Below are 25,520 nucleotides of genomic sequence, written 5' to 3'. Positions count from 1 at the left end.
ATATAATCTTCCTTAATCCTCATAACTCTATAAAATAGTTATTATCCTCATTTATAGGGAAAGGAATGTGGGCCCAGAGAGATTAACTAACATCTACATGTTACAGAGCAGTCATCTAGTGTTAGAAGTAGAATTTGAACTGGATCTATTTGGTTCTAAAATTTAAGGGTATCTGGTCTCTTGAGAAATGAATCACTGCATACAAAACATAGTTTTGTGGAAATATTAACCAAAATGTTAAAATGGGTATCCCTAGATATTTAGACTACAGTTAATATTTTCTTCCTAATACTTAGTGTTTTCCTATATTTTGGCAGTTAGTACTTATTTTATACATGTTAAAAAAGCAAAATTCAACCAAATGAATTTGAAGATCTAACTGGCTTTGCCAAACTATTTATGAATCAGCAGCACTTCATCTAGCAAATAGAGAAGCACTGTCAGGAGCTCTACAAAATGGAAGGATATTACTGAACAGCGTGGGGGCACAAGAGTTATTAGTAAGAGAAAAGGAATGTTCCAGAGGAGGTTGTTTCCTAGGAGAAATAGCTAGGGGTCTTATGAAAATTACCTCATCTTTCGTTAGGGGATGGAGAGGACCCAGGTGATAGGGCTTCTTGGCATTGAGGAAAAGAAAAATTTCCTGACCAGTTAAGGCCACATTTCTGGTGGAATTTGAAATTGCAATTAGATTGGGTGTTAAACCCAGTTTGGAAACTTGGTCTGAGTGACACCTTTTTGGGCCTGTGGTGCTTTGTTTTGTTTTAACTATGTATTTAGGAAAAATACTTTAAAAAAATTATGCCTGCTCTCAAGGGGTTTTTAATCTTTTATTTTACACTATCTGTCTTCATTTGAAACATTTTCCAATCCTAACACTTCTCTTGTCAATTCATGTTTATCACTCCTCTCAAAATCTAACTCAAAACTTATGTTAATTCCTAGAGATCTCTTGACTGTGAACACTTCACCAAAGTTTTTGTATTATTTTGTGGTATTTGTGCTTGCAAATGCTGTTAAAAGAAAATCTGTTGTTCTGTGTTATTTTGGTATAAGATGTGCGTCATATCTTTCACTGAAATGAGTTCTGGAATAAAATAATGGACTGAAACACGTTGAGCATTCAGATGGGGTTCGGTACATGATGTGAAGGGTACTCAATACGTATAGTTGCATGATTTTCTCTATCTAACCTCAGTAGAGAAGTTAATCAATAAATACAAAGAATACATTAAGGCAATGCCATTTGATAACAACAGGGTACGAAAATGGTGATCATTCAGAGCTTTCATGTGACCAGCATAGATCTGTGATGCTTCTGTAAGACATGGTTCCAAGGTGATGAAGGACAATAGAAGCAAAAGTCAGATGTAAGCGAAGGGGTAAACAGGCAGCAAGTTTAAGATGCTGTGTGATAGGATAAAAGAAAACTTCATGGGCACAATAGAATTAATAAAATGAGGAAATTATAAATTAATCTCTCTTCAGAGATTCATAGGACCAACATGAGAAATAAATTAAAAGGAGAGAGTAGACTGTGGTAAGTGATGCTCAAGTCTGAATATAAACTTTTCTCAATAGGATGGCAGTGATCCTGCAGGACTGTGGTGACAAAGCAGCACACACCAAATGGGTATGAGTACAGGCACTAATCCTCTAACTTCCTTCCATGCACTCCATGGGCCTACAGCTGACCCTGTACCTGGACACTGTGGGAGAGGGGGAGGAGACGAAGAAGGTGATTGGACAGTCTCTCCTCTAAAGGAGGAGACACTAAAGGAGACAGTAAAAAAATAAGACGATAAGCGAAGAGCACTGTAATTCTCTAAGTAAAAATAGCTATGACCTTAAGAACAAAAAAGTGAATTATTAAGATACTAATGTAACTTGCCAAACACCTCAGTGGCATTTCAGAAACCTAGAACAATCTTTAAAAAATTTAGGGGTAAAAAGGAAGTGGCAGTGAAGCTGTGGGTCACGACAGAGCTTCACATTCTGTTTATGTTTCTGTACTTCCAACTAGTAAACTGTTGTCACCAGGGAGGTAATCATCATTTGACATAATGAATGAAGTCTCTTATCCTATTCCATGATCAGCCAAAATTGAGAGTTGAAAATTTTTAAAGGACAGTAACTTTGTTTTTGAAATTGTCATTCCACAGGACTTTTTAAAAAATATTCATTCTCCTGTAATGTTTCTGATCATTTTTGGTATAAGATTAAAAAAAACAGTGCTTAATATTTCAAACAAGTATTAACAGCCAATCTAATATTAATTATTGCCTTTTAAAAATGAGTCATGTTTGAAGAGTTATATCTAAGCCAAACATCTGTAGATCAAGTTTCAGCCACAGGCAAATTTTAACAGTTGAGTTATAAATTCCTAAGAACAGTGACTATAATAAAATATGCACATATTATAAGCATGGCCAGAAAACATTAAAATGAAGCGATAAAAAAAAAAAAGTCTAAATCTCATGTGATCAAAAGAAAGCCCACAAAAGTAATTTTGGAATTTCACTTGTCTTTTAACATATTTTAAAATGATGCCTTTCTAACTTAAGGCCTCCTTTTCATTATTTAAACACATATAATAAAAATAAATAAATAAATAAAATAAAATAAACACATATAATGATTAGAAACCTCATTTAATCTTTTTTTCCATGTTTTTTCAATAATAAAAATCCAAAGTGCCATTTTTCTTTAAACCAACCAAAGACATGCTTTCTCATAATCAACTATACATTTTTAAAAAGTGAAAAAAAGACAGAAAGACCAACCAATGGGAAGAAATCTACACTGCAAATGAGTTAGTAAAGGGGAAACATTAGGACCATGTGACTTCTCCCCTGTGGAAAAGCCCAGTGAGGAAGGTCAAATGCCTTTTCAGACTTACAAACTGTGGACTTAATGCGTCCCCCAGCTCTAGTTTACCTGTAGTCCTATTGTCTAGCCTAAAATAAATACTTCTAATGAGCATGGTAATGAAATGTTCTGATTAATCAAAAAATTCACGTTCCACATTTAACTAAACAGGTTTCAAAATGTTATACTATACTAAATCGCATTTAACTCTAAATATCGTTGAATGAAGAATCAACAAATCTGAGTTCTGATCCTAGTTCTGTTAATGTGACTTTGAGTATGTCATTTGATCTTTCAAGAGGGACAGAGCTCATATTCCTCATTTATAAAATGAGATAGATGGATTTATTAGGCTCTGAGGTTTCTTCTAGCTATAAATTTGCTGTGTTCTATAAGGAATGGTTGGAGGAGGGCATATCTCGGAAACTCTCCCTCCAAATTAACTCTTTCAATGGACTATTTCACTCATTAATACCATCATTTTTCCTGTATCATGCACTCAGAGCCATTTTAAATTATTTCCTTTTCCCTCCCCCAGGACTGTTACATGAAAAGTTATATGTAATCCATAGCTTAGCAAGAAATAATACATGACAAGAGGAAATGTGAGGCTGCAAGACATTCTTTTATGGTAATAGGTAGATGCCTAGTACTGATTTTTCACCCCCAACCCCTCAGCTTCCTAAAATATTCTAAGAAGCAGCTGGTGTACATTCCTTGGCTCCTCAGGCTTGGCATACTCGGCACTCAACAAAAGATGTATGAGAACAACTGATTGGGGGCATTATGCCTCCACAAGGAACAGCAGGTGACATTGGAGAACCATACCTTCACAGACATCATGTATCCCTGACCTATTATTCTTTGTATCCTTTATATTCTTTGCATTATTTGTTATATTGCTGGTTTGGTGTGAGTAGCTGGATTGGGGCGGGGGGCGGGGGGGAGCAGAGTGAAAATTTTTTTCCAGCATTTCTTTCCAGTCTGGCACATTTCTACTTTTCTAATCATATCTAGTCACAAAGTAGTTCTCCTGGATCATTCACAAAGTCCTATCAATATCATAAATACCATAACTTTACTAAATATCAATATCATAACTTTCCTGAAATTTTGAAAATTTTACGTAGTTCACTGTATTCCTTTATTAAGACATAGATTCAAGGTATGGTGGCTAAACAGTAATTTTAATGATAATTACAACTAACTTTTATATAGCATTTTTATGGGCTATGGATTGTTCTAACGATTTTATATGTATGAACTCATTTAATTCTTACCATAATCCTATGGGATAGGTACTATTATAGTCTCCATATTAAAGATGTAGAAACTGAGACACAGAGAGGTTTCTTTGAGTTGACCAAGATCACTTATATAGAAGTGGGAAAGCTGGGATTCAGATTGCTTCAAAGGCTGTCCTTAATCCCAATGCTATAAACTGCCTCCCTGTATGGACTTGTACTTAAAAAAAAAAAAAATCATTATTTTACATCTTATATGTATCGACTTATTTACTGCCATAAGTATTTGATAGCTTTCCCTAGAACCATTATAAATTTCCTTCATTATGAAACCAATTTACAAAAATAACATTTTATTAAGGCTAGATCTTCCCCCTGTGATATTTCAAAGTCACCAAAAATTTATTTCTTTTCATCAAGTACTAGAAGTTAAAATTTTAATGTTTTGGCCTCTCCAAAGACTGAGAAACAACTCAAATGGATCTCAATTTCTTGATAATCATTTAAAATGCCTTTTGCACTAAAGTCCTATGTTAGGAAATAAAGAACCTGATATTCTATTCTTTATCTTCTCAACTCTCATCTAGGTATTAGGACTTCTACCAAAGAATGGTATGCTTTATATTAATAATTGTGAAAACTCTGATCATTAGAGTTATATGAGTGGGAATATTAATATACATCCCGTAAGAATGCACATTACCGTGTTATGGCTATTAAAATCCCCTTTGTAACTCCTCTATTAGGAATTTAAATATGTGCATGTGTGAGGCAGAAATTGACAGGATCAGTCAGACTGCACTATGGTAGCTTGACAAGCAAACAGAATTAATTGTCATATGTTTTACCCACCAAACTTGACACTGCTTTCTTTATTTTTCAATGCACTGCTCTTTCTAGAAAATATTTTTATTTTAATGACGCCCTAATCTTCAATATTCAATCCTCGCCATCTCTTGCTTTGATACAACAGTGAAACCAAGATAATGTGAACACAAATTTTAATTTCCACATTCTTTTATAACTTAGCATTCACACATCTCACATGATTTAAAAGTCATAAAATCATTATATATTTTTAGATTAGACCTAAAGATAGTCACAAATCATGGGGTTAAGGATTAACTAATGACTTTTCAAGCACAGTAAAAAAAAGCCTTATTAATCTGGAAAATAGTACATCTGCATTAGTAGAAAGTTTAAGTTACCAAGTACTTTCAAAAAGGCAATTGTATTGTGTATATCAACCAGGAATAATAACAAACACAGCTTATAAGATGTGTCGATTATATTTTTAAGGAATTTTCTTCTAATAACTAGGTAAGAATGATTTAAACTTAGTATGTACTTTGTATCTAAATCGGTGCTTCTAAAAAGTGTAGGTCCTAAAGTATGTTCCAAGGATTTAAGACTTTCTCCTAAAATGCTGTTAATAGCATATTATCACTAACTAGTCCTAGGTCATCAAGATCCCTTTTCAGCTGACTGTAAACATGTTCACTTCTTGCTTTTTAGAAACCAAAAAACTCTTCCTAGAACCTCCTTCTATTCACAGCCCAACATCTTCAAACAGTAGTCCTTATTTCCTCATCTTTTATCTCCTCTCTCATTCACATCTCAACTCAGAGCAGTCTGGTTTCTGCCTCTATCCTTGCATTGAAAGTGACAAAATATTTTTCAATTCCTACTATACTTAATCTCTGCACTATTTGATACTGACAGATACTCCTTCCTTGACGTTTCCTCTCTTGCCAAGCTTCCTAAGTATGATGACTTCCTAGTTCCTTTCTTGTCCCTTACACATCTATTTACAGGTTTGTGGTAGGAGTTCCCAATCTGGCTCAAATTTCTTTTTTAATCTGATAAACAACGTAGGGATATACAATGGTGGTCAAGTTCTATGGCAAAGGAACCAGCTTTCCTGTCATAACTAATTACCCAAGATACAGACATCTGACCCAAACCAAACTATCCTAAATTTGGAATAAAGGATAGAACAGGGAACCAGTTGATGGTATATCAAGTTAAATTCAGCCTCCCAAGAGAAGGTGCATGGATTTTTTGCTGAGGCCCTGTAATTGCCCAGTTCCTTTCCTTCTGACACTCAAAGTTCATATAGTTGTTTTGGGGGTTTGTTTTGGTCTGGTTCTATCAGAAATACACAATAAATCTTCTCTCTGTTCCACTGAGCAAGAGCCATTGTTTTAGTCTTTGCTTAATCGAACTAGTTTTTATTAAATTAATAAACATCCTCTCTCATCTCTGTCATTAAACACTGATATTCACACAGAGTTCTCACTAGACCTGCTTCTCATTTTTATTACTTTCCCTAAACATTCTTCATTCAAAGCTACAGCTTATTTTTATGTAATTTTACCAGAGTAGATTTTTTTCTAAAAGCATTTCAATTTTTAGAAATTCTGTTTTACTTTTTTTCATTTGGATTTCATCCTCCTCAGATCTCAAAAAATCTATTCCTATTAGTTCTCAGGTTGTATCTTCCTAAATATCCTTATTCCCCTTGCCTGACTTGGGAAAGGAAATACAGAAAATTTTCCTTTTTCTTGCAGTCTATTTCATGCTGGAATTCTTGGTCTTATTTTTTTTTCTTGGTCTTCTTCTTATTCTACAGGCTTTTCACTGAGTAACTTCATCCATGTATTATTTCTAAGCTGTAAAATTCAAAGTCTGTATCTTAAACCTAGTTCTTCCTCCAAAACCTTAACACATAATTCCAACATTTACTATGCATTTCAACATTGCTGGTTCAAAAGTCCCTTGAACTCAACATGTCCAAAATTTAACTCAATTTTTCCTTAAAGTAGATTCCTACATTACAGGGTCACCACCTGGGTACTCTCTCTCCTCTTCCCTATTCTACTAACTTAAATCAGTTGTCAGTCACCATAGCAAAGTCTACTTTTCCTATGGCCAGCAAACCAAGAATGGTCTTTACATTTCTAAAGAGTTGTAAAAATAAAAAGAAACAAAAAGAATATGCTATGGCCATATGTAGTCCATAAATCCTAAAAGATTTACTATTTGGCCCTTAATAGAAAAAGTTTGCTGACCTCTGTCTTAAATTATCACCAAATTCCCTTCCTTAATATAGTAAGTAGTAATCAAATGCTCTCAAATTTGATCTCTCCCTCTCTGTGCTTCCAGTGTCCTAAATCTGACATTATTTCTTGCTGAAAAAAAGGGAAAAACCTCCTATTTGGTCTCCAAGACTCAAACTTTTGGCTTAATAAGAAATACATATTTGGTTATTGCTCCTTGTCTCCCCCTATCTCCCTCCTTACTTTGTCCTTTGCGCCTCTTCCATTTGGCCATTCCTGAGAGGTATCCTTTCCAAAAATACTGTAACCAGAACTACAGCATTTGCCAAAGTTTCTTTGAGTCTTTCTAATAACTTATTCAACCCAGCCTGGGGCTATGGAAATCCTCAAATCTGTAGTCAGCTGGGCAGAAGTAGACATCCCCTGGAGATGCCACTTGAGGCTGTTATCTAATGTGGAGGAATGTCTTGTGGGACTGAGCCATGAATTTGTGGGGGTATGTGTTAACTACAGTACTGTCAGAATTGAACTAAATGGAAATGTAGGACACCAAGTTTGTACCAAACTTGTATACTGGTATTAAACTTCTTGTTTTATAAACCAAATCAGATCATTTGCTACCCTGCTTAAATACCACTGAAGATTTTCCACAATGCATAAAACAACTCCAGGCTTTTTACTTTGTTCTATATATAGTTCTTTATATTTAATTATATTTTTCTACTATAACCATCCTTGATGAATAATTTGAAATAGCATCCTAGCTGTAATTCCCTCTATTAAGGATGTTTTCAGTAGAAAATCATATTTATAGAAGGCATTTACTTCATCAGTGTACACAGTACTCTTTATAGGCCACATATAATTATAATCTGTTTATTATCTTGAAACAAAAAAGTTATCTACAATTGTGACTTAAATAATTTTTAATGCTTTTTAACAACTCAAACCATTTTTTTAAAAGACTGAAGAAAATCTACTTGTGAAAAATCAAAAATTAATATTTAAGCTATCAAATAAATTTAAATGTGATACCTTAAAACTCTTTCCAGTTTCCATTTGCAAAAAAAAAGGAAATTAGATAAAAATTATCTTTAAGGACCCGTCTAACTTTAAAATTCTATTATTTTAATCACGCGATCCATTTCTCTAATATTTAATCTTCTGTTTTACTGCTTTTGCAATATACCTTTTAATTCCACAGTTTAATAGAAGGATAATTTTTTGCTGGTTAAACCGAATTCATGTGAAATGACCTGAAAATCTACTTAAAAAGCAATCAGAAAAAATAAATCTAGGATTTCCTCATGTTAAATCTGAAAATCCATCACTATACTTGCTTTTTACTTTATTTGCTGCTTAACGTATCTCAACAGTGAATCTATCATATCAACATAGTCATCATGATCCAAGCTGCAAATAATAGAGAGTGTCAGTGTCAATTTTGCTTCCTCACACTTGCTTCCCTTCACTTCATCTGATTTTAATAATCCCTGTCAAACCACAAACAGTCCAAATTACCTTCATGACACAGAAGCTTTCAAAGAGAAGACAGAGTCTCAACTTTCATTTAGCAACTACAAAAGAAAGCTGTCCAGCTGGACAAATATTATTTCCACACTTGACAATCTCTACAGTTGAGCACGCATTTTAATTTTAACTAAACCTGCCAGGAGTTTGATATGAGCTTCTTGTTTTGTGTAGATTGACTCACAGGATTATCAGACCAATGACTGTAATTGTGATGAAAGAACCCAGCATTTTTCTACTAAAGGATAAATTATATACCAAAGCTGAGGGATCAAAACGAACACGTAAGACATAATGTGAAGGCATACATTATAGGAGGAAAATCACTTAAATTAGGTGGTTTAATTACTAAATAAAGTCTAAACATACAGAATGCATTCTTTTTTTTTTTTTTTTTTTTTTTTTTTTTTTTTAAGTAAGCTTCATACCCAGTGTGAGGAGGCTTGAACTCACAACTGTGAAATCAAGCATCATGTGCTCCACTGACTGAGCCAGTCAGGTGCTCCCAGAATAAGTTCTTGATATAATTTTGAAAAGGAAAAGCTAGAACATAAAAATAAAATGTAAGAAAATTAAAATTTTATCTGTGGATACCAATGAGAAACAGATTCTAAGAATGAAAAAAAAAGGAATTTTTAAATTGTTTTGGGCTGACTCAATGTATAGTCAAATTTCTAGAATAGGGTCTATGTAACAAATTATGTAATAAAACTGACATTCTTGACAAGACATTAAAAAGTGCCACTCTATATTAATCAACGTACCCTTGTATAAAGTAAAACTTCAAAAAAAAGCCATAGTAAAAAGAAATGATGATCTTAAGTCTGTAGAAAAAGTATTAGAATAAGAGCTACAGTATAAAACTAAAGACTATAATATCTTAGAAGTTTATTAAATTTAAATATAAAAGTTTCAATCTAAACTATTTCTGGGAACACATCCTATCTTAGCAAGGCCTAAATTTCTCTGATAGTTATTAGAACCTCATAATTGCCAAATGTTATATCTTCCTTCTTAATTGTTACATTTGACACTAATCCTGGGCTCTCCCTTCTCCAAAGGTCAGTCCATTGTCTATTAGAGCACTGTTTTTCCCCCAACTCTATCTTGGACACCACAGCTGTTTCCTTTACCAGCTCCTTCTCTTTCTCTTCCTCTAGGTCTTTGCACTGAACAGATTAACCCATATTCAGTATTCTGCTACAACCTGTGTATTGGAGCACCTGTTCTAACTATCCAACTCCATACTGAATAACTCCCAAGGATGTCCCATAGGCACCTCAAACTCAACATGTCCCCAGGTAATCTTATCAGCTTCTCTCCATAACTTCATTCTTCTCTTGAGGTCTCTATTATAGTTAATAATAGCACGGCTACCACCTCAGGTACTCATGTCACTCAATGGGAATCATCTTCCACATTTTAACACTCTTTACTAATCTCATAGCCAAATGATCAGTCCTTTTCTGGTATCTCTCATATCCATCCATTTCCTATTGCTCTTGTGGAAGGTTAAAATTCCATCATCTACTAAATTCCCTATCCTAACACCAGAATGATCTTTGTTAAAATGGAGACAGGAATCAGTGTTTATAGCAAGATATTACGTCTACATGACTGGGAGAAAAGTCATACTCTTAAGAGAAAGAAAAATCAGATGATTTGTAGATGGAAATTTGGCAGGGAGGGGATCACCCAAACCAGGGCATTTTTTAGAATAAAAAAGGTAGAGAGGGCAGCCTGGGTGGCTCAGTGGTTTAGGGCCGCCTTCAGCCCAGGGTGTGATCCTGAAAACCCAGGATCGAGTCCGACGTCGGGCTTCCTGGAGCCTGCTTCTCCCTCTTCCTATGTCTCTGCCTCTCTCTCTCTCCCTTTCTGTGTCTCTCATGATTAAATAAAATCTTTTTTAAACAATTAAAATTAAAAAGGTAGTGAAAGTAACTAAAATTATATCATTTTCAAATTTTATTAATCAATTAAATGGTTTTATCTGTGGACCTACATAGTAATTATATTCAAGAACAGTTTTCAAATATATAATATATGTATATATATATATATATACATATATATATACATATTTATACTTTCTGATAAGTATATCTCCTTTTAGATTGGTAGATTTTGTTAATTTTTGTGTATAACAGAATTATCAAGTCATCACAATATATTTCAAGTATAATTCTCTTCATAGGTTCTATTTAAAAATTTTATGATGTTATTATATTCCATCACAACATATTTTTACTATCACCAAGACAAAAAAAACTTCTATCATGTTGCAGTTTGAAATTCAATTTACAATAGTACTCACAATAATGGCAAGTATTTCACCTTTTACAGAATGAACTTCCAAATGCTTTACTTTGGTTCCATGAATTAAACATGAAACTTGAACCATTATTGAACTTAATTCATTTTTTTATTAGAAGTATACAATGATACTCATGTAAAACTAGCATTATGTAGCTGTTGATAAAGTTCTATTAAGGAGCCAATACATTAACAGCTATTGATTCACCTTCATATATGAAAACTCGTAACTGCCATGAGAGAAATTAATTTACAACAGCTGCCTGATCTAAGTGAAAAGAAAAGTTTCACAGGTACACAAATGTACCTTCTGCACTTAAGTATTAAGTGTAGCATTTTGGGACACCTGGGTGGCTCAGCAGTTAAGCGTCTGCCTTCAGCTTAGGGCGTGAACCCGGAGTCCCGAGATCGAGTCCCACGTTGGGCTCCTTGCAGGGAGCCTGCTTCTACCTCTGCCTGTGTCTCTGCTTCTATGTGTCTCTCATGAATAAATAAATAAAATCTATAAATAAATAAATAAATAAATAAATAAATAAATAAATAAATAAATAAATGTAGCATTTTCAGGTACAATTTTAAAATGACTGTGCAAGAGATGCTGATGATTCTTCAGCAGGTAGATGTCTTCTTATTTTCATGTGGTCAGTGAGGTCATTATAGTCCCCATTGTGTGAGTTACACATTGATTCACTTCAGCAAGTCTAAGGAGAGTCAGTGCCCTGTGTGTGTGTATGTGTGTGTTTCCCAACAATAAGCAAGTAGCTGTGGATTTACTATACATGATGACAATCTTGTAGTAATAGAGTTCAGACTGCATTCACTCTGTGGCAAGACTGAACAAAAGGCTAGGAAATATGCAGTCCACAGGCAGGGGCATCCGGGAAATGGGCACAGCACAAGTGGCTGACACATCAAGTGGTGAGCAGAGGTAGCAGCATCAAATACTTCTGCTACCACAATCACCCAAGATCTGAAAAAGTTAGCTGTACCTAACTGCTCATGCCAGAGCGCCTTTACTTTATCAGCAAGCACCCGCACATTGCCCTTGAAAAAGATGTTAGCTATTATTACTTCCGGAAAGGATCTGGAAAAGGGAAATGGGCTACTGCCAACTTAACCATATGCTACAGTGAGAATTCTGTTTACTACACTGGCATCTCACATATGACATTATGTCAGAATGTAGAAGTACAAAATGTAGGTCTTCCTAAACCTAAGCTGGTTTAATGACATGCAACTATTAAGTAATATGTTCATTCCAAAATGAAAAATCTGAGACAAATGCTAAGTCAGATGAAATAAATACTGGGACAAAAGACACAAAAGGAGATGATGATCTTGGGCAAACTGGATATATGACATAATATCAATATATGTAATACTTTATTTTTTTAAAAGATTTTATTTATTTATTCATAGAAATGCAGAGAGAGAGAGAGAGAGAGAGAGAGAGAGAGAGAGAGGCAGAGACACAGGCAGAGGGAGAGGCAGGCTCCAGGCAGAGAGCCCGACAGGGGATTCGATCCAGGGTCTCCAGGATCATGCCCTGGGCTGCAGGCAGCGCTAAACCGCTGCGCCACCGGGGCTGCCCAATATATGTGATATTTTAAATGAAAAATGTAATATCAATAAAATGGAAGTTAGGTATAAACAAAAATGATAATTTAGCTCTGTATGGCATGACATGAAAAGATTTCCAGAAAGCTGTATTATTTCATTAAAAAAAAATAAGTTTTAGAACTATATATACATCATGATACAGTAAAATACTTTCAAAACAAACCATCCCAAAATATCAGGAAGGAAATTCAACAAATTATTAGTGCTAATTTATGGGCAGTGGAACTAAAATGGGACAGGGAAAAAGGAAATGTTTACTCTTAATAAGCTCCTATATTTATTTGAACTTACTATCATAAGCATGTCTTAATTTTTACACAAAAAGCAAAAACAAATTTAAAAAATACAAAAAATGTTACAAGACATTAGGTAATTTAGTGTCAGCTGAGTGGTACAAGTAACAAATGAACTGGAATCCTGCAGTGGGAGGTTCCTTCAAGGCAGATGGAGATACAGAAGTCAAGTCACCCAGAAAAAGGAAGATAAAGGCATTCCTAAAGGTAGGAGCCCAGTGATCTTCCAAAATCCATAGCCTCACAGGCCCCACATGAAGTGAAGACACTTCATCTCTCACTATATGTAGGTTCAAGCCCTCTCCTATTCTGGGAATAATCCAACAATTTGTGAAGAAAAGACATGAGAAGCCTCAGCCAGACAGTAACTTGAGAAGAAATAATGAGTTCAGCTCCTGCTTATTTCGATCTTCTTCCACAACCTACCCGGGTTCTTACTAACTTGCTTATCACCAGAGTATAATAATTAGGTCCCCATCTTGAGATTTCTTTGTACATCCTGGGATCCCACTCCTAAATCCCAGCCACAGCTACATGCTTCAGGTTCATGAACCACCATGGTAATTAAAATGATGAGAACATCCGGAGAACATAAATGGGCCTGCTAAGGGAGCCAGAGCAGAAAACTCATTGATAAAATAGTGAAAGATAAAACTGATGAGGTATGAGGCAATTGGCTAGCTCAGTCAGTAGAGCATGCAACTCTTGGGCATGCAACAATCTCAAGGTTGTGAGTTTAAGCGCAATGTTGGGCCTGGGGCTTACTTCAAACAAACTGAAGAGGTATGTTATGGCCAAATAGGTATACTAAGGCCTCTCTTCCCCTAGAAACAAAATATTTGGATTTTATCTTCTACAAAACAGTGAGTCAGGGTTTTCTGTTTTTGTTTTACTAAGGCAATATCTAACTAATGTTGTATAATTGTTTTTCAAACAGAGTGTTAAGAAGGTTTGGTGTGGGATGAGATAACAGAGGTAGGAAGATCAATCAGGACAGTGAATTAATCCACATGAAGGTAATGAAGACTGGGAAGACAATGAGCCACAAGAAAAGGAAAGATGACTTTTCCAGAGTATGCACAGCTTGGGATTACTGAATGAAGCAAGCAATTATAGCTGAGAAAACCAGGCAGGTGTCACACACCCCAGGCATAAACAAGCTTAGATTTTAGACTCAAGTCATCAGAGAAAGCAAACAAGACAACAGGAAAATTATAGTCACCATAAGAGATAGGCAACTTGTGGATGTGTCATTAGAAGGTACAAAGAATAAAAGCCAAAATGTAGGCCTTCCTGGGCAATATAACTCAGTATAGGAAAAGACCAATTATCACAGTGGGTAAGAAAAGAGATGGGCATCATATAAAGCTATGTATGCTTGCTGTCAGAAGCTCCAAGAGTCTTGCTGAATGAAGGCTGTTACAGACATCATCTAGTGCATGTCCATGGTAGCCTTTGAGAAGCTAGCTGAGTGGAATACCTGGGTGCCTCAGTGGTTGAGTGCTTCCCTTCGGCCCAGGGAGCAATCCTGGAGTCCCGGGATTGAGTCCTACATCGGGCTTCCTACATGGAGCCTGCCTCTCTCTCTGCCTGTGTCACTGCCTCTCTCTGTGACTCTCATGAATAAATAAATAAAATCTTAAAAGAGAGAGAGAGAGAGAGAGAGAGAGAGAGAGAGAGAGAGAGAGAGGCTAGTTGAGGAGTGGGTCACTAGTATGGTCACCCATAAAGTTTTTTGCTGGTTAAGGCCTAAGGACAGATCAGGGTAGTGAGATGAAGCTTAACCAGTTTATGTAGAAAGAGCTAAATTATTAGAAAGGAAATTCTGAACTTTAATTTGGATGATGGTTATGAATAGATTTTTTTAAGATATAGGAAGTAAATGGTGATAAAAAGGCACAGCAAATGCAGTTTTACACGGATGATTTTGAATGTATTAAACAAATGGAAATGTCAGAATAGAGATGGAGGCAATATATAAGGGAAATGCATGAAAAAATATATTGCTCATAATGTTAGACTGAAGTTTGAAAGACCAAGACTCAGAGAGTGTCTTTCAAAATTTTTGGATTATGATCCACAGGTTAAAAACTGCCTTGTAATCTCATGTGTATGTGTGCGCACATTTATCCTAAACAAAAGTTTCATGAAATATTATTTACCCTTAATACTTTCTTTGATATTTCCTATTCTACTCTATTCCTTTTTTTTTTTTAATTTTAATGTACTCACAGCCTCTAAATTGATATAAGCATCTGCATTTTGGCTTAAAGATTTTTAGATTAAAAAGAGATCCCTGTGATCATTGCGTAGAACTATCTGTAAAGACATGACTAATTAATCTGGAAGAGACGGTGTTTGCAAAAGTGTAAAAAAAGAAAATTAAGAACCAGCATGAGACCACTAATAGGGGGTAGGGAAAAAGACCAAAGATAAAGAAAAAGGAAAAAAAAATAGCATCAATTCATCTTTGCCTCTACTGCAGTGTTTCTCAAAGTCTAGTCCAAGACTCATTGGAACAGAATTACCCCACCCACTGTTAAAATTCAAATACCTGGGCCTCATCCCAGACCTACTGAGGTGAACTCTCTATGTGTGGGTCTTGGAATTGGCAATTTAAAAAGTTTCCCAGGGCATTCTTTTCACCAACTAATTTTATCGCAGTGTCTTTCACAAATCAGCTTTCAAAATGGTACTTTCCAGGAACATGCAATCTCACTTCACATATTAGATATATTCTTGAAAAGTTGTTAAGTGAATACTTGTACACCATAGCATTATTCCCCTAAAGATTGTAATGATGAACTCAAAGAGTTATGTTCACCCAGAAGGAAACAAAAGAAGCTTCTGGAGCATTCAGTCTTTTAACAAACGTTCTTTATCCACTTGATTTTTCTGTATTACTTATGTATTTTTCTGTATTACTTTTTCTGTATTACTTATAGCCAAATGGGCTTATAATCCTCTTTATCTTTTTTCAATTTAAAAGCACATATATTAAAAAAATAAATAAAAGCACATATATTTAAAAATTCAATATATTAACACATTTCATTTTGATTTTTTAAAAAGATTTTATTTATTTATTCATGAGAGACACAGAAAAAGGCAGAGACATAGGCAGAGAGAGAAGCAGGCTCCATGCAGGGAGCCCAAAGTGGGACTCGATCCTGTGACTCCAGGATCACACCCTGGGCAGAAGGCAGAGCCACCCAGGTGTCCCTCATTTTGATTTTGAACTGATTTGATTTTTAACTGGTTAAGTACCACAATCAAGTGCATTTAGCAGAACTCACAGGTAGGAAATGCCTCAGTGAGACATTTTTCAGAAAAATACAAATACTGAAGTTTATGGCTTGGACTCTAATAGCAAAGATATCCCTTTAGGTGGTGAGCTCTGTTAACAAAAATATTTGTCAATTTACTACCAATTGATAAACAACAAGTATGAGATATGAATCTACTCTATTCTAAGATGGAAATCATAGTTAACAACTATAATAAACTAATAAACTATAGAAGCTAACATTTATTCCCTTGCCTCATATCAGGCTCTGTTCTAATCTTTTGCAGGGCTTACTCATTTCATCTTTACATAATCCTGTAAAGCAAGTGCCATAGTAGACCTCATTTCACCAAAGACAAAGCTGAGGTACAGAGAGCTGTTTAACTTTCCTGAGATTCCACAAAACTAGAAACAGAAGCTGAAATTGGCAGCCAGTCTCTAGAGTTTGTCCTCAGTGTGCTACACTGTGATTACAAGAAAGTCTTGAAAAGCCTTGAAGAAGTTAGCTACTTTGTAGAGAGAAAGACTTCTTTCTGGTTACACTCTGGGATGTTGCCTACCCTGTTCTTTGTTCTTTCTTTCTTCCTTTTTTTTTTTTTTCAGAGAGAGAGAGAGGGAAATGTGGGGGAGGGGCTGTAGAGAAGAAGGTGAGGGAGGGGCAGAGAGAGAGGGACTCTTAAGCAGGTTCCACATCCTACAGAGCCCCGACGTGGTCTAGATGTCATAACCATGAGTTCATTACATGAATCAAAATCAAGTCAGATGCTTAACCGACTGAGCCACCTAGGCACTCCTCCCCCTGTTCTTTACACAATTGATTCCAAGATAACCTGGGTCTACATTGGATCCCTGCTCATGTTTGCTTTTTGGATTTCATTGTAATACACTTTATATATGATAAGAATACCCAAAATAGAATAAAGATGAGAATTCGGTATTATACTGCAAATTTTAAAAAAAAAATCAGTTTAAAAAAAGTTATTCTGTATATAAAGGCAGGAGGTCCTAGTGGTTTAGAACTGTGCTAACTACTGCTGGCTCAGGGACCACATTCTGAGTAGTGAGGGTTTGGAATGCAGTCTTTGGAGTTCCACTGCTGGTGTGTGATCTCCTGGTGTGTAATCTCCAGCTCCATTGCTTACTGGTTTTGCAACCTTCTTGTGAGCCTCTACCACAGCTGTAAAATAGTGAGATCATGAAAGTGTTGTTATGAGGATTACATGAAATAATCTACAGATACTATGTAGAATAGTTGCTGGCACGTAGAAACCACCCAATAAATATTAACACTTAATATTACAGAAAACTATTAAAAGCATATATTGTAACCCATTAGAAAGTCATTTATAGGATTGACTGATACAGCAGAAACACTAAATAAAATTTCATCATTCTTTCCCTGGCAGTCACTAGAACATCACTGTACATTGAAGGACATTAAATACATAAGTTAGATCCACTACCCAGGTTTATTAAATACATAAATCTGAAATTGCTCTAAATGAATTTGCATGAAGCTGGCCTGGCCCATAATATTTAAATAGCTTGTTTCTCTGCCAGAAAACTTTATGTTGCAGGTATACAGTGAGTTCCGACTCATTTATTTGAATAGCTTCTTCTGTATTTAGAAACAGCCATTTTTGTTTAGAACTTTTCATTTTTATCAAATAGAAATCAGAACTAATATTCATATGAATAATAATCATTTTAAAATTTTGACGGATGGCTGGCTCAGTTGGTGGAACACACAACTCTTGATCTTGGGGTTGTGAGACTGAGATCTAGACTGGGTGTAGAGATTATTTAAAAATATAATCTTAATACATTTATGAAGGCAAGGGAAACAAAAGCAAAAATAAACTATTGGGAGTTCATCAAGATAAAAAGCTTCTGCACAGCAAAAGAAACAATCAAAACTAAAAGACAACCTATGGAATGGGAGAAGATATTTGCAAATGACCTATCAGATAAAGGGCTAGTATCCAAGATCTATAAAGAACTTATTAAACTCAACACCCAAGAAACAAACAATCCAATCATAAAATGTGCAAAAGACATGAACAGAAATTTCACCAAAGAAGACATAGACATGGCCAACAAACACATGAGAAAATGCTCTGCATCATGTGCCATCAGGGAAATACAAATCCAAACCACAATGAGATACCACCTCACACCAGTGAGAATGGGGAAAATTAACAAGACAGGAAACAACAAATGTTGGAGAGGATGTGGAGAAAGGGAACCCTCTTGCAACTGTTGGTGGGAATGTGAACTGGTGCAGTCACTCTGGAAAACTGTGTGGAGGTTCCTCAAAGAGTTAAAAATAGACCTGCCCTACGACTCTGCAATTGCCCTTCTGGGGATTTACCTCAAAGATATAGATGCAGTGAAATGCCGGGACACCTGCACCCCGATGTTTCTAGCAGCAATGTCCACAATAGCCAAACTGTGGAAGGAGCCTCGGTGTCCATAGACAGATGAATGGATAAAGAAGATGTGGTCTATGTATACAAAGGAATATTCCTCAGCCATTAGAAATGACGAATATCCACCATTTGCTTCGACGTGGATGGAACTGGAGGGTATTATGCTGAGTGAAGTAAGTCAATCGGAGAAAGACAAACGTTATATGGTTTCACTCATGGGGAATATAAAAAACAGTGAAAGGGATTAAAGGGGAAAGGAGAGAAAATGAGTGGGAATTATCAGAGAGGGAGACAGAACATGAGAGTCTCCTAACTGTAGGAAATGAATAAGGGGTAGTGGAAGGGGAGGTGGGCAGGTGGGCGGGGTGACGGGGTGACTGGGTGACGGGCACTAAGGGGAGCACTTGACGGGATGAGCACAGGGTGTTATGCTATATGTTGGCAAATTGAACTCCAATAAAAAATATTTATATATAATCTTTAAAATTTTTAAAAAGGCCATTTGTTATTCTGGAGAAAAAAAAAAAAGGGTGTCCTAAGGCACTGGTATAGTTTAAATTAGTTTAAAGGGATTTAGCCCAAAACTTCACTGACAAATGTACACATTTTCAAACCACTACACAATGCTGCTTAATTCCCGCTTACTGCTGAAGATGGGCTTAAAAAGAATATTACTTGTAAAAATTATGATGATTTAATATGATGTGATATGGGAGGGTCCAATGGGTAGAAAAAGTAAAGTTAGGACTAGAAGTGAAGATAAAATTTCATAGCATCATCCCAAATGAAAACTATTAAAAATTTCTAAAATTCAACACTGCATGAAAAACAACCGATAGAGGGAATGAAGTAGAATACACCAGAAAAGAAACATTAATGTTTGCTTAGTCATTAATAAAAACCAGGAAGGGTAAAACCTGGTGGTTTAATCAAGGAGAAGATGAGAATTACATGGTATTTTAGGTTGGTCAGTATCTTTCCGTCAGCAAGAAAAGATCAATAGGTGACTTGTTTCTCTTTTAATCTTTTGTATCTCTAACATAGGTGATGAAAAAGACAACTATGGGACAGATTCTAATACGTTTATTTTCCTAAGTTAAAACTAGATTCAGCATAGACATTGCAGACCTGAGCTGTGAAATCATGACAGTTAAGAATCCAAGAAAAGAGGAGTGTCCTGGGTGGCTCAGTCAGATAAGCATCTGCCCTCAGCTCAGGTCATGATCCCAGGGGCCTGGGATGAAGCCCTACATCAGGCTCCCTGCTTAGTGGGGGGAGTCTGCTTCTCCCTTTCTTTCTCCCTCTGCCTCTCCCCGTGCTAGTGCTTGCTCTCTGAAAAATAAATAAAACTTAAAAAAAAAGAATCCAGGAAAAAAGAGGAATGTGGTTGAATAGATTACTCTTTCCCTTCTCTTTCTCCTTTTGCTCCTTCACTGCAGAATGCTCCTGGTTGCTACTTTAATGTCCAGTGGGGTACTAGAAAATTTTTTAATGCACAATACATCAGATTTTACTTTATATTTTACTTTCTGTAACAAGTCTACTTTAAAAAAACAAGATTTTTCCCTCCCTGAAAATCTGCACAGAAGTGTTTTATATAAAACCTGCCACATGAAGGTTTAAGGCAGATTTTACATACACTCAAGTATACTGAATAAGTATTGTTCAAATGAAATAACCATCAGGCTTATCTTGCACTTGTAGTGAAAAAGATACCAAGCATGGGAATTGTGATTTTCAACATCTAGAGAGGTGATAAATAACAAGATCCAATGGTTAGGATGAGAGGTACAAGAAGACTAGATTATGAACAGAATTATATCAACATCTCATGTCTTGTTACTTAGGTCTCTACTGGTCTGAATCAAATTCCTGGAAAAACAGAAATTTACTAAAATGCCTGAGCTAACTTTTCCACCTGTCTTTCAACAGCAGAGAAGCAAGGAATTTCACAACAGTGTGACCTATTTCTGCCTCTTAGATTTATCATATGCATTTTTTAATGACCCCAAACCAAAGGAAATGTAGAAACCTATTTGAAAAGCTGACATTAAGGTTGTGACACCAACCAAAACAACAAGAGAATTTAAAGTTAAATTGACACACAATCCCCAAATGAGTCTGTTTGCACTCCTAATTTAAAAAACAGTTTCTATATGAATATAGTGACGGCATGTCAGTGTCTGCTTTGAAACTCCTGAATTTTGTCATATGGTGTTTGTGTCACAACCTTAATATTATTTAAATATACTTTTTAATATCTATTATTTAAAAAATATCTTTGAATTGAAGATACTCCTAAAGCTTTGAAGAAGCCAACCTCAAAGCACTGCATTCCTAGCATGCCACTTTTATTAGAAGTGGTGCATAAAACATTTGCTGTTGACAAATCTAATTCATTAAAAGGTGAGATGGATGCATTTTAAAATAACTGGCTGGCATCATTATCCGCAGCACCTTTTATAAATTATTCCTCTTCTCCCTTTTGACTGAACTTGTCACAGTTCCCTTTCAGAGTCTGAACATTATGCCTTATAGTCAATGCTTTCAACATGTTTAGACAAGTCATAAGTTAAACAAGCAGTGGTACTTTATTTTCCAGAAATGAGAAAGAGTAGCAGAAATACTTACAGATGATTTCGTTCGATTCATTGATTTTTAACTAAAGACAAGATAAAGTCAGTTAGTGGTGGTTTTATCTCACACAAAGGATTTAACAATGAAACTATGCTGTTTGGGGAGAAAGCTGAATTTCAAAGCAAGGTGCATAAAAAAGAGATGCTGGCAGCCCTGCTGCACTGTTGTGCAGAAGACTTAGTTTAAAATTGAATTGTGCTTCCCCTGACACACAGGATCAGGTCCATCATTCGGCTGACAGCTGGCGGGCACACTAACCTCCTCAAGGAAAATGCTAACTGTATTTCTCTTAGAGGCCAAAGGAGGAGAATTATAGAAGCCTCCAAGGAGGCGCAGCAGGGAGAGAACAAATTATTCAAAATATGAAGAAAAACACTTCTTACCTAATTTTATTTTAGAAGATTCTAAGAATGAGCTGGTCTTCCAATCCCAAGGAAGGGGGAAATTATTTCCTTCCAAGTCGTCAGTAGAAGAGCTGCCGTTCCTTTATTACTTTCGGCGGAGATTTTTCCCAATGTATACAAAATATACCTATAAAATAATTAGATAAAACTTTACCACTCACAGAGGAGGGGGTATAGTCACAATGTCTGTTCTACATTGGTAGTGACAGTACTGTCATTAAGTTCTGACATACAGGCATGAGCTAGGAGTTGCTGGAAATATATAAAGACACACTAAAGTTGGGGTACCTAAGAAAAGCTTATTAGTAAGATGATCCATAGATTATAGGCACATGAATAACCATAGACTAGATTCTGGGTGCCATAGATTAGAGGTAGGAAAATGTACATTTAGAACATTCTTTTCATTTTCATTCATTTTTCAAATGTTCCTAAATAAATGTAGATTAGACAGAGTAAAGGATGGATGCACCACATAAAACAAGCAGTCTTTCAATAAATTCCTTTTTTCCTGTTTAGTTACCAGTTTAGTTTCCAGAACAGTTTTAAAACCATTTTTTTTTCTCACTCTTGTGGATTATCTTCTTAAAATAGATTCTGATTCATTTGATCAGTGTTTGGAGCCTGGCATTCTGTATTTCTAAGAAGCTTTTAGGTAATGCCACCAATGCTGTGGAGCCATGGACCACACTTCACCAGTCCATTTGTCTTTCCCTCCATCAAAGTACATTGTTGCTATTTTTGAATGGCTCTTTGTCTTTCCATATAATTTTAGAATCTATTGCCACATACTCCTCCTTCCCCACCAAAACAAGACAAGAATTGGAGACTGTTTTGACGAAGCTGAGCACCTGTAAAACATTGAGTTTCCCAAGCTATATGTATAGTATACCATTTTACTTACTAAGCTTTTATTGTTAAACAGTAATGCTTTACTATGTTCCCCTTGGGAATTTTGTATAGCTATGGTTGTATGTATTCCTAGGGACTTCGTATTTTCAATATCAGTGTAAATACTATCTCTTTGCGGAAACTTCATCTTCTGTTTAAGTATGTATATGTAGGGATCCCTGGGTGGCGCAGCGGTTTGGCGCCTGCCTTTGGCCCAGGGCGCGATCCTGGAGACCCGGGATCAAATCCCACATCAGGCTCCCGGTGCATGGAGCCTGCTTCTCCCTCCGCCTGTGTCTCTGCCTCTCTCTCTCTCTCTGTGACTATCATAAATAAATAAAGAAATTAAAAAAAAAATAAGTATGTATATGTATAATTTTTGTATACTGATGTTCTTATCCAGTATATTTGCAAAACTTTTATATTCTTTCTTCAGTTTTTCATCATGCACAAATAGGGTTTTACCTTTGTTCCAAAACCTATGCTTTTTACTCTTTATGTTGCTTAAGTAAAAGAAAAAAGTTGAACAATAAATGTATTATTTAATAGAAAAGACTATTTCGTTATTGTTAATCAGCAAAACCAACTTCTTGGTTACGCCTTCGTCGACTAGAAAACTGCTATGAAGGAGCTTCCAAATGCTTCCTTTGACATTTATTGATTGTCCTCATACTTCTTTCCTTTCTCTGGTGGCTATATGCAAGCGGCTAATACTAACATCCACTATACCAAACTGACTTCTGGTTGTTATTTCATCAGAAACAAACATCCCAAAAGTCAACTTGGCCACTCTGGTAACTGAATTTGAACAAAAGGGAAAAAAAGAATTATAAAGAGAAATGGTTCAGTTCCATCTAAGAACTAAGATGAAGATGCCAAAGCTAGAATACCATTACAGAGAAACAACACATCATCTACACTCAATAGCTGAAATCACAAGACTTCTTAGAAAACCCATAAGTAACTGAAATCGCCTTCTTGATGACAATATCACCCAGCTCCAGAGCAAATCGCCCTTCTTTATAGCTTTCAGCCAATCAGCTTGACCAAAGGGAAAAAAAATTAAGATTTACTGCTTTACAAACTGTCAATGTTGTTACCATTGGTTACTTGAGGAAAGGTAAATGTGCATGATGGTGGGAGGGAGAAAAGGGCAAAGAAAGAGGTGGTAGTAACTAATATATAATAACCACTGTAATAATTAAAATACAACAAACTGCTTCTTTTAAAATGTGTTTAAAAATAAAAACAGATAAATAAAAATATGTTCATATACCACTACAAACAATAATTTAAAAGACCTATAGCAATGTAGAAAATGCTTAAATGGTGAAGTGAAAACAGTATCCAAGAGAGCATGTACACATTCTATTGCAACTGTTTAAAAATATGTGGACAAGGGGATCACTGGGTGGCTCAGTGGTTCGTCGCCTGCCTTTGGCCTGGGGCGCGATCCTGTAGTCCCCGGATCGAGTCTCACATCGGGCTCCCGGCATGGGGCCTGTTTCTCCCTCTGCCTGTGTCTCTGCCTCTCTATCTGTGTCTATCATAAATAAATAAATCTTAAAAAAAAAATATGTGGACAAGGGGTGCCCAGCTGGCTCCACTGGTGAAGCATGTGACTCTTGATCTTGGGGTCCTGAGTTTGAGCTCCATGTTGGGGTAGAGTTAACTTAAAAATTTTTTTAAAATATGTGGACAATATTTTTGGTTAGGAAGATCAATCCACATGCATTTCCCCCGCCCTTCCCTCAGAGGCCCCCTTAAAAGATAATAAAGGTATGTGTAGCTGGTTGGGGGAGAGAATTTAAACCATAACAATGAAGAGAATGAGAAAGTTATCACTACAAATTTATACAGAGGGAAGAGCATTCATGGTAGAAACAGTAAGAAGTCAAACTCTAGAATTAGTGCAGAGAGTGCTGCAATTAAAACAACAACCTGATATCCCTGACAGAAGTATGGAGTAAGAAGTGAAGCTAAAATATACCAAATCTCCCTCCCCTACCTTTTTGTACAAGCAACTATGTATTTTGTCTTTTACTTGTTCATTAAATATCTGACTGTAATAAAAAAACAAGTAGATGGAAGAAGTGTTGTGTTTGAAGAAATGAATCTGGGAAAGACAGTATGGGTATGGATGGCCCCAAAGAAAAGTCAGCATCATTGAGGCCCTTAGCTGATTTTTAGCATACTTAAATTTCTGTTTTCTAGTATGAATGCACAGCCAAGAACCACTGGGCATTTGAAGAAAAAAAAAAATTCATATTTGAGATCCAATATAAAACATAAATTTACTCCAAGAAAAACAGAGACAAAATAATTAATAGAACATGTAAATTTTCCATCACTGTAAGAGAGTAAAGAAAAAAAAAAATGTATACATAATACAAAACCAGAAGTCAGACTCTCAGCTATGGCTGAGCGCAATCAGCAAATATTCTTCCAAAAAGAAACTAAAGAGCCGGGATCCCTGGGTGGCGCAGCGGTTTGGCGCCTGCCTTTGGCCCAGGGCGCGATTCTGGAGACCCGGGATCGAATCCCACATCGGGCTCCCGGTGCATGGAGCCTGCTTCTCCCTCTGCCTGTGTCTCTGCCTCTCTCTCTCTCTCTCTCTATCATAAATAAATAAAAATTTAAAAAAATATATTTAAAAAAAATTAAAAAAAAAAGAAACTAAAGAGCCATACAAAATTGACAAATACGATAATTTCAGTGCTCTAGAAATTCACCAAAAGGATGTAACAACTTAAGAAGCATGTTTATTTGAAAGACTGCTAATCTTTAAATAAAAACACTAGGACCCTATGACATTCTGGTCTGGCCTCTTATCATGATCAATAACAACTCAGTCAATATAGGGGTTCTTCCAGGGTGGGGAAGATCATTAGGACTAGAAATATCTCTATTGTAGTCAAACCGGGGTAACTTGAACTTGAGTGGCAG

At 35.9% G+C, this 25,520-nt stretch overlaps 1 protein-coding gene across 3 annotated transcripts in view; it reads right to left on the bottom strand.

Moving 5' to 3' along the window:
* Positions 1–25,520, bottom strand: part of KIAA0825 (KIAA0825 ortholog) — a 388,202-nt gene that overhangs the window by 341,681 nt on the left and 21,001 nt on the right. For all 3 annotated transcript variants that reach the window (XM_041752619.1, XM_041752621.1, XM_041752620.1), the window contains exon 2: positions 21,663–21,810. The gene's annotated coding sequence lies outside the window, so the exon portion shown is untranslated. The remainder of the gene's footprint in view (positions 1–21,662; positions 21,811–25,520) is intronic.

The sequence above is a fragment of the Vulpes lagopus genome, chromosome 4 (genome assembly GCF_018345385.1).
Source record: "Vulpes lagopus strain Blue_001 chromosome 4, ASM1834538v1, whole genome shotgun sequence".
Lineage (NCBI taxonomy): Eukaryota > Metazoa > Chordata > Mammalia > Carnivora > Canidae > Vulpes > Vulpes lagopus.
Note: the sequence above shows the minus strand (reverse complement) of the source record. Positions and strands in the feature narration are given on the sequence as shown.